This window comes from Haemaphysalis longicornis, unplaced genomic scaffold (assembly GCF_048455015.1).
Source record: "Haemaphysalis longicornis isolate Haplotype H1 unplaced genomic scaffold, Haemaphysalis longicornis Haplotype H1 scaffold_10, whole genome shotgun sequence".
NCBI lineage: Eukaryota > Metazoa > Arthropoda > Arachnida > Ixodida > Ixodidae > Haemaphysalis > Haemaphysalis longicornis.
Genome location: NW_027526204.1, coordinates 66,355,426 through 66,371,422, shown reverse-complemented (window position 1 = coordinate 66,371,422; position 15,997 = coordinate 66,355,426). Strand labels below are relative to the sequence as shown.

Sequence of the window (15,997 nt, the reverse complement as noted above, 5' to 3'; positions counted from 1 at the left end):
GAAGTCTTTGTGGTACATGCGAATGCACACACAAAGTAATTCTAGTTCAGAAGTGACGTTAACTTTGAAAGAAACAAATTCATTTGATACCGCAATTAAGACACCTCCGCCTGAACAGCTACCCCGGTCGTACCGATAAAGAACGTAGTTTTTTGCACCATGCAAAATTTCCCTGCTATCAATTTTCGCTGACAACCCAGTTTCCGTTAGTATGATTATATCTGCCACGCACGCATGAACAAGGAATAATAATTCGTCACGCTTGTTCATTACGCTCCTTACATTACAAAGGAGAAAGGAAATTTCCCGCTCAATACCATCAGCTGGTGTGCGCACATCTAGCTACGTTGAAGACTGACCTTCGCTTTTGTTTGGGGAACACGATCCGGCTCCGCCTAGACTATTATCATTACTTCGGCAGTTTTGAAAGCGTCCATCCTGTAGTTCAATTTCAACAACACGATCGGTAATACTGCAATACACATAGCTCTTTTTGTCGATTACAACTTTGTTGTACTTCAGAGAAAATGGCTGGCCGGTGGCCTTCGCGAATTCCAGCAACTTTTTATGTACGGTGCGCGTTGCCTTACAAAAGTCCTGAGTAACTGAAATGTTTGTGCCGCGTAGCTTAGACTTTTGTGAAAAAATGGAGTCTTTCGTTTTAAAAGAAGCAAATCGGACGATGATTGGCCTGCACTTATTTTCGACAAACGCTCCTAGTCTGTGTGCACGACTAATCGCTTCCTCGGACAATTGCAGTTTAAACGAGCCAGAAAGAATTCCCCTAATTTTATTTTCTGCTTCAGCCCACGTCTCTTCCGCACAATCAGATATTCCATAGAATACCAAATTTTCTCGTCGTGCCCTGTCTTCAAAGTCATCCAGCCGTGATTGTAGTGTGGCACTTTCATTACGTACAGCTGACGTAATCATCGCGTCCAAACTCGCTTCATCATGTAGTGCGTCAAAGGAACTCTTTTTTTCTTCCACAGCGGCAAGACGCATTGTTAAGTCAGATACCTTGGTGTCAAGAATTCGTTGGTTTTCTATTACCTCATTGATAGATTCCAAGAGCTGGTCGTGCCGCTCGTCTAGGTGCTTAGTAAGACGGTTAATTGCAGAAAAGACTTGACTAGTTTCGGCTGCAGGGTCTAATTTTCGGGGACCAGGGTTGAGTTCAACGTCACCTCCTAGTGCAAGAAGTTTAACAACATACACAATGTCATAAAACTCAGACACCAAAACATGTGGGCACGGGAATAGCAGCAGGCAGATATTATCGGATCTTTTGGAATAAATCGAGTGTACAGTACCAACCTGAACAAAAAGGCAGAAAGGATTTTTAGCGACCATCGTCGCTGCTGACATTCCATGCCCACTGAATTGCGGCGAAGTCCGAAGGCGGCTTAAGTAGGCCGTGCTGGCTGCGGTCGATGTCCCTCTGGCGGCTTGGGCTGCGTCCCCTTGCGGAGACACGTATGGTGGCAGGTCACATGGCGCAGAATAGGTCGTTGTTATCTCCAGGACCGGGCGCTCTTCAGCAGCACTTGGCTGCGCCGAACCCTCGGCGCATGCATAACGGCACGTGTGGAGAAGAACTGCAGCCAATTGAACAAAAAAGCAGAAAGGATTTTTAGCGACCATCGTCGCTGCTGCCATTCCATGCCCACTGAATTGCGGCGAAGTCCGAAAGCGGCTTAAGTAGGCCGTGCTGGCTGCGGTCGATGTCCCTCTGGCGGCTTGGGCAGCGTCCCCTTGCGGAGACACGTATGGTGGCAGGTCACATGGCGCAGAATAGGCCGTTGTTATCTCCAGGACCGGGCGCTCTTCAGCAGCACTTGGCTGCGCCGAACCCTCGGCGCAGGCATAACGGCACGTGTGGAGAAGAACTGCAGCCAACTGAACAAAAAAGCAGAAAGGATTTTTAGCGACCATCGTCGCTGCTGCCATTCCATGGCATGTTTCATTAACATGTTTCTTTTTTTTTTTTCAAGAGTATGAACAAAAGGTGATTATAATGTGAATTAATTACTATCCTCATCTTACGCGTCCAAAGCGTATTCTTATCTCGCGCACAGTTCCGTTATGAAAGAAATATTATCTGGGTTTTTATTTTTATTTTCATATTGTACTCTCACATTATTTGCTGTTTATATATTCCTTATTTCTCTCTTTCTTGTTGCCGTATGTGCATATATGATGTGTAAGATTTCATGGATTATGTATAAGTCTATATGAATATACTATAAAAATGTCCACAAATATTTGTACTTATCTGTGCAAATGTAGTTTTATATGCAATACCAAAAAAACGAAGAAATTACACTATTCTTTATTGTCATTTTTCGCAAACACGAAACAAGTGACGATTTTTTCTTTTTCTTTTTATCATGGAATGTATTTTGTCTTGTTTCCGTGTCACATGCAAACCGATTGCATACCGCTGTCTGGTGTACCGGTTCCTCGGGCTTTGTCAAGCTGCAAAAGTGGCTTTTACCCGAGGAACCACCCACTTGTGGAAAATAAACTGAAACTGAAATTGAAACTGAACTGAAACTCTCAGTTTGGATTTAGAAAATATAGATCAAGTGAAGCTGCTCTGGTAACGTTAAAAGAATATATGTTACAAAATACTGAAAAAAAAACTTTTCACTGTTGCGATTTTTGCTGGTCTTAGCAAAGCGTTCGACGTCCTTATTGACAGAATTTTGATTGACAAGCTCAACTGCTATGGGATTCGCGGAAAAGGTTCAGACCTGCTTTGGTCGTAATTAAAAGAGAGGAACCAAATATGTTCACATCCACAACTTAAAATCGGCCTTACTGCATATAACACATGGGGTGCCACAAGGGGGTGTATTGGGGCGTCTTTTATTTAGCTCGTACAGAAATGACATTCTTGATAGTGATTGACATGTTAAATATATTATCTATTCTGACGATAGCACACTGCTTATTTACGGCCATGACATTATGATACAATAGAGAGATGTTATGACTTTTTATCAACGCTATTCACGTTGGAGAAAACGAGTAGGCCTGAAATAAATCCTACAAAAACTAAAGAGGTTATCGTTACAGCTGGAAATAAAAATATGTTAACTAAAACTCTCCACCTAGACTCAGAGGAAGTTGAGGTGGTTTCCGAATTTAAAATTCTTGGTGTATATTTTTCGTCACACTTAGGTTGGGATGCTCATATAAATTACTTGTCTAAAAACCTATCTTCAATTACACGTGTTTTGTCTCGCTAGAGTTCACGTTTTTCGAATAAATTAAAGATTAGCATATATAACGTCCTATTTAGCCCGCACTTAAACTACTGTTCATTAATCTGGCCAACTACACATACAAATCTGAATAGGCCTTTACTTTCGCAGAAAATGATTATTCGACAAATAGGAAATATGGAAACTCAGTCTACTTCAGGCCTATTTCAATTATATCGCATTAATAATGTTAAAAATATGTACCAATACCGCCTACTGAAGCTGCATTTTTTTTTTCATCTTATTCGGTAATCAACCGCATAACTAGCTTGGCTTGACTATAACATAGAAACGTTCTTGTGAATACCACAAGTACTGTCACTTTGGCAATCCCGAAGTTTCGCAGGTTCTACAAATATCAAGCGCTGGCATATAACATTCCTTACTATCTTAACGAATTCTCTGAACTTTTAGGCCTAAACCGCAAGAAATCGGAGTCATACTTTCTGCAGCTTTAAAATTAGTCTACTTCTGTATGTCTAGTTTCTGCCGATATCTCTACGCGATTAATTAAAGAAGCTACTTGGGCGAAGGGTAGTTATGTATAAATGAACAGTAAAATTGGCTTGTTGACGTGTTCTCCTTTGAGATTCTGTTATTATTGTGTATTTTTTGCAAAAAGAAACGCAGCATCCATACTGTAACTAATTTTACGGTATGCTCACTGTGTTTTATGTGCACGCTGTATATAGATCTGATTGTGCGGTTACCTAGTGTTTCATTATAGACAATAAACTTTTTTACACTCTTTTAGTCAAAAGGGTGCAGCATAAGTGGAAAAGCGTGTTGGTAGGCTTTTACACCCTTTTTCTTGAATCCCAACACCCTTTTGATAGGCGAAGCTTCTCTTGCTTGGGCCCTGTCCCGTCCCTCCTTGCTGGTGTATGCGGAACATTAATGATGATTGTGGCAGGATCCCCCTAGGGATTGGCCAACCACAGGTTGGCCGAAGTGGTCAAAACGTTCAACGAGTTCGTTGTTACCCAACAAGGAGGAGAGAAAAAGAAATTTCCCCGCATTTCCCCGAGGGGAAGAATGTGAAAGTGCGAATGCACGAGTTGAATTTGCGCGGTTCGGTAATGCTCGCGAAACAGAGATCACACACACACACACAACTACAAAGAAAGAAAGATGCATTTATTCACAGACACCTATTTGTGTTGTCGTGGTACTTGATTGCTAGAGCGGATCTCAGCTTTGAAATTTCGTGTCAGTACTCCTTTAAGCAGGTGCATTAGCCCTTCTCACGCCCGATTCTTGGCCAATCCCCCACGTGGGTATGTGCCATGTCAGCGGCCAGGCAGCGCGCGCCCATCTCCCCCCGTTGACAAGGAAGACGAGGAGATTCCTGGCCAATCCCCCACGTGGGTATGTGCCATGTCAGCGGCCAGGCTGCGCGCCTCCATCTCCACGTGCGCGGACATCGCCGGTGGACGCAGGTTCAGGGTCGCTTAAGAAGTGCATTGCACTTAAAAAGGTTGTCGTTCGTCGCCTGCGAGCTCGAGACACTTACCGGGGGTACGCGACACAAGATGGTCTGCAGAAGGCGATGGCCAAGGCTTCCAAAATGTCACACACCGAATTCGACAACTTACCCATGGAGATTCTCATCGTCCCAAACAAGCCCTACATTATCACCACAAACATCGACGTCGTCGACGGGCTTGTCAATGGAGTGGTGGTAAGCTTGATGTGTCGGGTCTTTATATGATGTGCGGCCGAATGTTTCACGGTTTTACCGCTAAGTATTTTAGCTTCGCCCCTCTCATCATCATTCACTTCGTGGATATGGCGGGATTTTTTCTAGCTCAACGCCCTTTCTGTGTGAATAAAAGCGTGCTGATCAACTTCAACACCCTTGGTTTTTCTTAGGGTGTTGAAAGGGTGTGGAAAAGGAGTTCAGCTGTTTGTTAAATAAGGCTATGCTTGGATGCATAGTAGCACTGTAAAGAAGAATACATCCCCTCATATACTCCTCTACTCGCAAGAAATTTCCAAACGCAAAAAAAATAATTGCTCGTATGCAATGATCGCTCGTTTCCATATGCGGTGCACCTCATGCCCTGAGATTAGCTTTGGCACGTGAAACACCAATTTCAACCTTCAAAATTAAAAAGACTACAATCTTGTGGCGAAAAGAGTGTTTACCGACTGCAACACGCTCGGCTGTTTGTAGGTTGTTGAAAAGGTGTGAAGTAGGTGTTCAGTTGCAAAAAAAAGAACAGCGCTGCGGCGGTCGACCTGAGTTTCTTCCGGTGTTGCTAAGTTTTGTTATGTTTGCTAAGCTTTGCAATGTTCTTGCTAAGCTAGGATGACCGTTGTGGGGCGAGGCCAAGTTTAACTGGATTTTACAAGGCTGTTCCAGTGTGTCCCTCCCCCTGATGCAAGGGATTTAAAGGGAAAACAAGCTAGGTTGACCCCCAGCTATGCTGTTTCTCCAGCCTTGCACCACTATTGCAAGCTGCGCCACTTTTTCGCCTTTTAGAATCCAAAAAGGCTAGTACCTTTCAGATGGTATAGTAAGAGGTGCACATACGCATACGCCCCTTGCGCTCATACTCTAACAAGCTCGAAAGCCGACTTCACTGTTATAATAACCCATCTGCGGTGGTGCACCCGTTACAGGAGCCGCAGTTCTTTTTATTTGTATTTTTTTGCTTACGCCACCGAAACTAGCTCACGCTTAAGAGCCTCACTGGTAATAGATTATGCCAATTTATATAGCTTTAAACATCGTGAGGTACAAAATACCCCCCGCCCGTAGAGTTCAGTCCACCCGTGTAAACAGGTACAAAATGCCTCCAAGGTTTAAGGTCTCTTCCCCTTTTATTTAGTTGGTAATCTTTTCTTACACCCTTTTTCTTACACCCTTTTTTTGCACCTTTGTTTGGTTTCGAACACCCTAATTTGTAGCTTTACACCCTTCTTGGAAAAAGGTGTTGAAATAATGAACACCCTTTTGAAAGAGTGTTGAGGCGGTGTGAAGATTTCTTAGGTATTTTATAAAATTTGAAAAGTTATGGAACACAAAAACTACCTCGTCGTTAAAAAGTATTTGCAAACCCGCGTGTTGATTCGTAAACTCTCATAGTAAAATCGATACTTGCAAAATTGGCGCTAAAATATCTGTTTTTGGGACAAGCCCACCGACTCGATCGGGGGGCTTTCCTCTGCTACATATAAAAGCAAGAACAGCACATGTATTACTAAGTAAGTATGCACTCCTGGTACCGTTCGCATCCCGTTGGTTTTCTTGCTCAATTCATTTGTGCTCCAACTGCAACTTGTGCGTATTGACTGTGTTGAATGCTGCACGCTCCGCCGATTCACATTGCCACAGATGGCTCAACACCCTTTTTTAGGGTGTTGAGCTCAACACCCTTTCTTCATCTGTACACACTTTTTTTAACGCACCTTTTAAGGGTGTTAGCCATGAGACAACATTTTTACACCCTTTTCGGGCAAAAAGGGTGTAAGAAAGTTTGTTGTTCCTTGTTACGCATTTGTGTTGATTTGACCTTTGAGGTGTTTATGACAATAACTGGTGTTAATAACTATTTACAATTGTATTTTGTTAATTTCTTACGCAGCCATCTTTGCATAAATTTAAAAAAAAACTCTTTGGGTTTGTTCTAAGTTGTTGTTGGGTAATTTGTTGTTGGATCGGTTGCTTTGATCACTGCAATTGTTGTAAGTTTCATTGTAAAAAGTGCGTAAGTAGCTTTCTGCTTTAGTGTAATGGTCTTATACAGGTATTTTGTATTTTTTTCTATTTTTGATGCAGCACTCGCTTTGTGAATTACCACATTTTGTTTCTGCTGTACCGCTACCTCGAAACGGTCTCTTGGGCCCAGTCAGCTGTTTGTTTTCAGCATTTGCCCTAACGACCATCTAGATAATCGTTTTCTGGAAAATTAAATATGATTTGAATTAAACTGAAATTCTTACTATCCATTCTGACTATATATGCTGTGTTTATCTTTTAGGATCGCTTCAACAAATAAAAACGTTATTAACCCTGATAACAGACCATCGTGCGATGAATAATTCTGATTTCTAACAAACGCTCATGCGCTTTGCTGAAATACTTGAAGAGAAATGCGTGACATGCGAAGAACATTCTAAGAAGGTGAAGCCGCAAGCACAGTTGGGCCTTTTGTTGGCCTACTATAAAACTTTATGTTGAATGGGACTATAGCCACCTTCGACAGCACCCCCCCCCCCCCATGCTCGTTCCTCATGCTCGCCGTTGCTTGTAGCCCTTGTTCACTCACGTGACCAGCTTCGCCACTCCATACGGCTTGTAAATGACGTACGGTATAGCGGGTTCCCTTCCTCTGGCACTGCCGTTTCTCTCTCCCGGCGCCCGCTCCACCGCTTCCTCTCAGAAGATTCATCGCACGGCTGGTTTCCTTTCCCTACGAACGTAACCGGGCCCAAGCATGTTAGAGAACAACGCTTTATGCTTTTTTTCCCACCATCGATACCGTGTAGCCCAGAACGCGCTTGCTTGAAAAAAATCGAAATCTTGAAATTTTCCCGTAAACTACGCCGAATGCACGTCACCTGTGCCTACATGTCCCGCGTTGGTTTTACCACTGCCGATAAAAAAAATATCCCCTTTGAAGTAGTGAGCTGGCTCTTTTAACTGGAAAGCGTACAATGCACCTTTAGCGGAAAATGCAGTTCAGCAATCTGCCAACAACGAAGAAAGAAATGTGTTCATTATTCCACAATGTATGAAGCGATACACGTTCGTTGTCGGGTCCGACCGTTCGGGGTAGCATTCTTTTTCAGCGTTTTCCAGCTGCAGGATATCCGTCATTGATGAAACAAGGCAACGAACGACAGGCAACTCCGCTCACGATTACTTTTCTTCGTACTGCGGCATTCAAGTCCAGTTTCTCGGATCATTTGGCATTGCCATATACGCCTCGAGATTCGCGATCGCTGCGCCGCCTGCCGCCGCTTCTCCGCGGCGTTTGCGGGATTAGCGCTGCGTGGCTCATAGGTGGTCATGCAGTGTTTTGGTTCTCTTTCGCTTATCTTTGCCTTTCCGCGCACTAAACAACTTGTTAAGGTGACGTCTGTAAGCTAACTTCACGTTTAGGGCGCTTAAAAAAAACAGCTGCGTCTTGGTAGAGCGCTCGAACGCCAGCAAGAGCTTCCCGGGGAGGCGGTTCTGCGCGCTTCTTGGCCGCTTTTGCGGGCGTCGGCGACGGCAGCAGCATATCACCGCTGTCACCTTCGAACACGTCAGCACACGTGAATTCTATTTATTGTCACCTCGTTTAGACCTGATATTGGCACTGTAAGAGGTTGGTTCGTTTTGCAGCGCAGACAACAAATGCGGCTTTGCTTCGAATATATACGTCGTAGAAAATATGTTTCGGGGATGTGATAACCCAATAGCGTACAAAAACTTGTGCCTTTTATGGGAATATAAACCACGCGAAAATGTTAAGTACACTCAAAGGCTCTGCATTGTCAGATATGTGCCCACTCATGCCTTATGGTAAGAACCAAGGTATATGTTAATGAAACCACGGGAAAATGAATGGTCTGCAAGTCAGGAATAAATAGAATAGTCGTACGGGAATAAAAAAAACCGAGTGCAGCTTCTGAAATGCTAAAGACGTGTGTTTGAGCAAGGTAGTATTCACCAGACCAACTACTGATATTTCGCTAGACATGGGGGGGGGGGGTAAGGAGGAGGACGCTCAACTGTCGTTGTTTACAAATGCGGAGCGAAATCAACAAATGAACGTTTTATTAATCACACACACAAGCTGCGTGTTCACTTTTCATTTGTTTTTCGCCTTCAACGAACGGCTGATCATTCGGCGGACGCATTTCTTGAAGAATACAGGGTAAGCAGTTCACAAGAAATACGAGGTGATTGATTGATTGCAGGGTTTAACGCGCCGACGCAACGGAGACGATGAGGCACGCCGTAGTGGAGGGCTCCGGATTAATTTTGACCACCTGGAGATCCTTAACGTGCGCCGAAATCTCGCACACACGGGCTCTTTGGAAGAGTGTCGTGTCTGATAAGGGTCTCTGATTTCGGTTTATGCTAGATTCTGCAGCCTGCCTGTGTCATACGACGATGTTTCGAAGAAGAGTTTGCGGACGCGGATTACTCTATAAGCCCGTCTTCGCGCTTCTCGTGGAGGATAAATGTAACTTATGAATCTTAGCGAGCGCTCACCTCGGGACAAGACGACCCAGCATTAAATTTGTCGTCGTGTGCTGACTCCGGAGTGTAATTTTGCATTATCCATCGTAGTTCTTTGGTACAATGTTTGCGAAATTTATTCCGCATTGGCTTGTTCAGGGTAGTGACCAATATCTGATATGCGATATTGGCAGGCGTAACTTGCGTGCTGTCAGGTATGAGTGCTCCGCTGGATTTTGTAGTGCACAAAGTCGATTTACATCATAGTGTGTATGGCCGCAACATGACCATCGGAGGAAACACTGCTTACGGAGACACTTCCACTAAATTTCAGGGCAGCGGAATTGCAATCAGCTGCATGCAAATGCTGGCTTTGGGACGCCGGCCTGTGACACACGCCCGGCGCTCATATAGATCTTTCTAAGATCGCGTCATAAACGTTTATACTCTCGTGAACACACCAGGCTTGCAAGCAGAGTGCCTGCTCCACGTTATTCGGTATTTCGAACGCGGACAAACGGTAAATCGCTGTCTTGAACGAGCCCCAAAAGCAACGTCGACAGGGGGGAGCAGGCCGGGGACGGGGAGCAGGCCTGCTTTCGAAACGGGCCGCTAGGGGGATTTCAGTGGCGCCCCTACAGGCCGCGCTCGAGGCGTATAGTGCGGAAAAAAATGCTGCATTGTAACGAAATGGACCGTTGGGCGAGTTGGTGTGTATTCAAGTTGTCAGGTGACAGCTGAAAAATGAGGCTAGACGCCCAGGAATGCGCAAGACGCGCGCTGAGTCGCAATTAGTATTTTACTGAAAAGGAGCACCAATATATAACTTAGGGGTACAATCTGGTGTTGCGGAAAGAATAAAAAATTGAAACATTAGACAAAACTAAAATAAAGGCAAAGGCATATCAAAACCGCTTGCTAGGCAGAATTCAAAAACACCATTTTTTAATTGTACAGCGTCAGAGAAACCTGGCTTCCACACTTCTTCGAATTGTTCTTTATTTGATAAGCTTCCAGAACTTCTCGTGTCAGTACGTCTTTATGAGTGATCAAAACGTCGCATTCATCAAAACAGCGTCGCCCAGCCAAATGCTCGGCAGTGTGCTCATAGGTCGGAAGATGTGTACTCTGGAATCTATTTTAGCGTTCCCGTACGCGCGTGTTCACACAATTTCCAATAAATATAGTTGCCAGTCAGCGCCATTCTTCTGCGTTATTCTGCACCCCTCCTCCTTTTTACGCTGTTACACTACAACATGAATATTGCATACATACGCCTGCACGTGCAATTTCACGTTACTGTTACGTTAGCTTCTGCTGCGCCGAGCACTGCATCATGCCGCCGGGGGATCTCAGAAGCTACGTGCAGTGCTCGTTATTCCAAACAAAATGCGTAAGTAGCTATTCTTAAATTGCATAAAGGATTACAAACTACAAAAGAAGAGGAAGCTGTGTTTTGCGTGACTGTATTCCTAATGCGTTGCCTTCCCAGCGCCTGTTCATACCGACTGCGGCAGTCTCGTCTGTGGCAGCGTGTTTGACAGCAGCTTCCCGAGACGGCGTGGAACCACTGCACTACCTTCACGTAGACCCCTGCACGCCTATTTTCCGCTTCAATCGCAACTTTATACCCGGGTTCCCCCATGATGCTACCGCGGCACGTTTTCTTTATTGCGCCGTTTTGCCACAGCACAGGGCCTAAGTTATAGAGAAACCGTAGACAAAACAGGACCGAGGTACGAAAAAAACAAAATGTCAAAAACGCGATTATGCGGCTTGCTACAGATAACTATTGAGTCCCGTTTCGGAAATGAACTCTAAGAGTTTCTTGTAAACGCAGCTGTGCGTCCACCGATGAATATAGGGAGGTTGGCCGGGGCGATGTCCTGTGGCCCCTATGTATTGACCTCGGGCTTGTTGGAGCCCTGGATACATCCCTGGGAGGTGTTCCAGTGTCGCCTCAGCAACAGGAGCAGGGTAGTAGGGCCAGACGTGGGCGTCAGTGGGGTGCCCAGGCGGATTCTCCGAAGCAGGACCTCTTCACGGTTGGTTAAGCCGGAGGAACACCAGGCCCACGCGGAGGGAGAAGGTCACGCGTGGAGAGCCGAAGATGTCTTTTCTTTGAGTAGGGTGTCCTCCACTGACAGCTGCAGAAACGGGAGCGGCTACACCACTTCCTGCGGATGAGCGGCCGAGTCACCGATAGCATGCCTGGTCCTGCTCCGGCGGGTCCAGAGGACGCAAACAGAACAGGGGAATAATTGGAGTATCTGGCACACCTCGCATGTAACACGCAGTGTACTGTTTACGCTCCGGAGCACTCAAACAGCTTTGGCGGAATCGGTGTATAATACCAAGTACAGTGATGGAACAGCGCCGAGCTCAGAAGCTGTAGATATATAAAGCCCACAGGTCATCGCGAATCACAGGTCAACCAGCTCCGCTAAATCAGAAGGAAGCAGCGCCTCGGTGAAATACGTGCATTTCTGGTTGACGGATATCATAGTGGGGCAGACAAGGCTCGTGTGGAGGATGCCGTCGGCTACTCCTGCGTCAACATGCACTTGAAGGCACCCTGGTTACCCAAGAGGGAGTGGTGTGTTGGCCCGCTTCACTTGATGGTGACTGCTTTTTATGCACCCTAGCGGCCATGGAGGTGGCGCCGCTGAACGAGGTATCAGAGGCGAAGCACAATCATAGTAGTGTGCAAGTGCTGCCTCCGCGGAATCGATCGAATTCTGAAACGACGAGCCCATCGACACTGGTGCACTTGCGCCTCAGCTTGAAGTGTCGGTAGAGAGGTCATGCGAGGGCGTCCGGTGATAACTTGCATTGCTACCGAATTTGCAGTTTCTAAGTGATCCCAATCGCGCAAGGTAAGATACGTGTTGAAACTGGGATTAGTAAACTAGTCGAAGCTGGAAGATAGCACGCACTGCCGCACGCATGACTTGAGAGCAGGCACCCCATGACTCCTGGCCGATTCGGAGCAACACGAGTAGCATACTGGTGGCCTTTTGCCTAGTGGAGCGTACCCATGAAGATGCCGACCCAGCTGCATTGATTTCTATCCCCCTTATACGCATATAATTAGTGGCGGCAAGGGGTTCACCATTCAAAAACACACTCACCTCACTTTGCTGCTAGCATCCTCTTCCCTTCTCAGCGTTCTTCGCCCGCTGTTGCCGCTTGCAGACAACACCCTCGTGAATTTCGCTATATGCAACGCTTCGGCTAAAAATTGTTTTAATAAATGCAAAACGCGCGTAAAAAAGTCCAAGCCTCGAAACACACTAAAGTAAAAGGTTTGTTCTCTGTGGGAAGGCATTGTATACTCCGAGCTATGTTTGCTGGGCGAAAGATACTGTAGATAAACTGGAAGTTTTTCCGACGAAGTTGTTCTGGAAGTTGTTTCCATTCGCATTGGGTCAGGATAAGAACCTTCGTAAAGTGGTTACCAGACATTTCACTCAGGCGCTGGTTATTTGTGGAAATAATGACCACACCATATAGCGCAATAGCGCTAGCGTACAGGATTGCGGAACTCGACAAAAGTTTTGTGCCGTTGGTTCCATATAGCAGTGCGGGACAAAAGTTGATTTGCCGATGCATAGCCAGGGCGAGGCATCGCGGAAGCACGTGACACGGATGAAAATGATGGGAGTGCTTCTGCGAAAATGTCTTTGCGATCTTCCGATTGCTTTTGCGGTTTCTTTGTTTTTTTTTGTTTTACAGTTCGTTTATTTCATAACCTCCACATAAATACTGTGCTGTAAACAATTATTGCCATATTTTCGCCCAGCTGGACGTTTCTCTCTTTCTCGCTCTGCCATGATAAGACCTACACTTATCAAACGTGAGAAAGCTAACTTGTATAGGCTGTGGTTACACGTGGGGTTGAGGCAGCATTACGTGGTTAAAATTCTGCCGGTGGGTCTGACACATTACCGTATATCTTATTCCTACCAAGTCTGTGGCAGCCTTGTTTAAGTGTGCCTAGATTATTTTCCGCATGCTTACAGTTCCGGCCGGGCCGCGTAAAGTGAGACTTGATCTGGGGTCTGTTTTCGGTTCTTGTGTCCCCACGCTGAGGGACACTAGCTGTCAAGTATATTTCGGCAAAAGCAGTATATGCAATGGTTTACCGTTTCCGGACCATAGCCCCGCCAAAAGGTACACTTACCTGCGTGTCCATTGAGCAGTGTGCCATCTAAACGGCCTTCCACCACACGTACTGCTCGTAACGCTTCTCCGCAACTTTGCAACCTGTATCCGCGAATTCTCTCAACATCTGCAATGACCTCGAAGGGCGAGCATGTCATGTCTGACCATGTTGGAGCCCCTCATTTATGGTACTGGTATGCTGCGCAGGTCGCCTTGTGTACATTCTAGAGCACATAACTATAGCTCATATCACAAGCTAGCTGCAGCACTGTGGAGGCTACATTGTTATCAATAGTGCGCCCACTGAGGGCGCCTCACTCGCCTTGAAGGGGTTCCTGAAAGGACACTTCCTTCTCCCCTCTCGGCAAGCGGCACCGCAAGGCCCCGGCGCCTTTTGTCGCTTCCTTCGCGGTGTGTTAGGCGCCCTGAGGGGGACAACAATGTAGCCTCCACAGCGCTGCAGCTAGCTTGTGATATGAACTATAGACGCAGTACTGCGATGAATAGTAGCGCGACTACAGCACTGCACGAGCCCGGCCTGGCCCGAAAGCCCAGGCCCCACCCGACCCGCGGACCGGGCCGGGCCGCCCGAAGTCGATTATCCACGGGCCCGGGCAGGGCCCCGGTTAAGTGCCGTGGGCCCGGGCCGGGCCCGGGCTCGACGCCATGGGCCCGGGCCGGACTCGGACTTGAATTCATAGGCCGAGCCGTTAATAGTTCCAACGTGAGGTGTAGAAAAGAGCATAAAAATGAATATTCTGAGTTTACTTTTACGCGCTTCTTGGTGTTATTTGTACACATTGTTTTCAAAACGTGTTTTGCTAGGTCTGATAGTCACTATACTGTAATTTTAATGACATTTCATGTACTGCATCAAGATTATATATTTTGGTGTATAACATATCAAAGCTACGGTTACAAGGAATGCCCTAGCGGGGAAGGAATTAGGACACCCTGGAGCTGTGCACCTATGTATATGTACGTGTGTCTTAGATGTCGACCCAATCTAAATGCGGCTGCCGTGCCTGGAAATCAAACTCGCGTAGTAGAGAAGCGCCAATGCCACGGGGAAAATATTTCAACTCACGCACATACTCCTGGATTCAAATGGGGACCAAGAAATTTCACCAATACCAACTTGTGACTGAGACAACCACGTGAAGTTGCCAAGAGTCTGGTCATCAAAGGTGATGGTGTCTCTCGTGTAGGAATACGAGCTATTATTAGCCGATGCAGCGTAAACTGCAGACGGTGTAAGCTAAACTACGTGCACTATTAAACCCTTATTTTCAGGACGCACTTCAGGACGCACTTGTACAGACTTGTAATTGTACAGACTCGCACTTGTAATTCAGGACGCACTTGTACAGACCAGATGCTCCATCTCATTTCCCGTTACGAAGACACTGGACCAAATATAATAAACAAATTTTCGTCAGCGTCTAAGACTGGGCTGGTCACACACGTGGGCCCTCCCTAGGCTAAAAAAAATGACTGGGCCTGGGCCGGGCCTGGGCTTGAGACGACGGGCCCGGGCTGGGCCCGGGCTTGGCTCACTTATGAATGCCCGTGCCCGGGCCGGGCCTGGGCTCGGTGTTACGGGCCCAGGTCGGTCTCGGGCTTCACAAAGCGGTCTCAAGCCGCGCTCGGGCCTTAAAATCAGGTCCGTGCAGTGCTCTAACCGCGACTGTTTAGCCCTCCGTTTGTGTCCGTGTGAGGCCGAGTGTTTGTGAGTGCGCATGTGTGTGTTGCTTGATACGTATCGTTTTCACACCGCAGCTGCAAATACGAGACTTTGCTAGCACAGGCATAGTAGCTTAAAACCGCGCGCTTTTCTTAGCGCACCGGCTTCCCAAGTCAGCACGGGCGTGCCCACTTACCAGCATGCATGCTAAACAGCCTTCCCGCTTGCTGACGGCCTCGGATAATGGCGTTTCAGGTCTTTCTTGCGATTTCTAGGGTTAAAAGATGTTCTCTTTAAACATCAAGAATATTACGAAAAGTAGCAAGGACTAGCACAGCAGCAGCGGCTCCGCTAGGATTACTGCTTACTAAAATTCTGTTAAAATATTATCTCGTGCTCTCTCTAAATTTACCTCCTAAGATTTGCAACTTTCATGGAACTGGTTGTCACGTTGTGGCTCACAGAAAATTTTCGTGTGGCCTATACAAATCGACGCCGTGATCAAGAGAGCTTGCTGCAGGCAAGAGAAATAGCCACGACAACGCATGGTAGTCCGTTGTCCCATGTGCAATAGAAACATTTTTTAGAAGTAGTACAACAGACATCTGTGAACTAGAGGCTCGTGGTGTATATAAATGAGCTCGGCGAGCTTCAAAGGCTGCTGGTCTGGGGTTGGCGCAGTGTTGATGGGGAAGGCCGCTC

At 46.4% G+C, this 15,997-nt stretch overlaps 1 pseudogene; it reads right to left on the bottom strand.

Annotated features, from left to right (window-relative positions):
* Window positions 1–394: 394 nt before the first annotated feature.
* LOC144159877 (uncharacterized) lies at window positions 395–13,769 on the bottom strand (annotated as a pseudogene).
* Window positions 13,770–15,997: the final 2,228 nt, after the last annotated feature.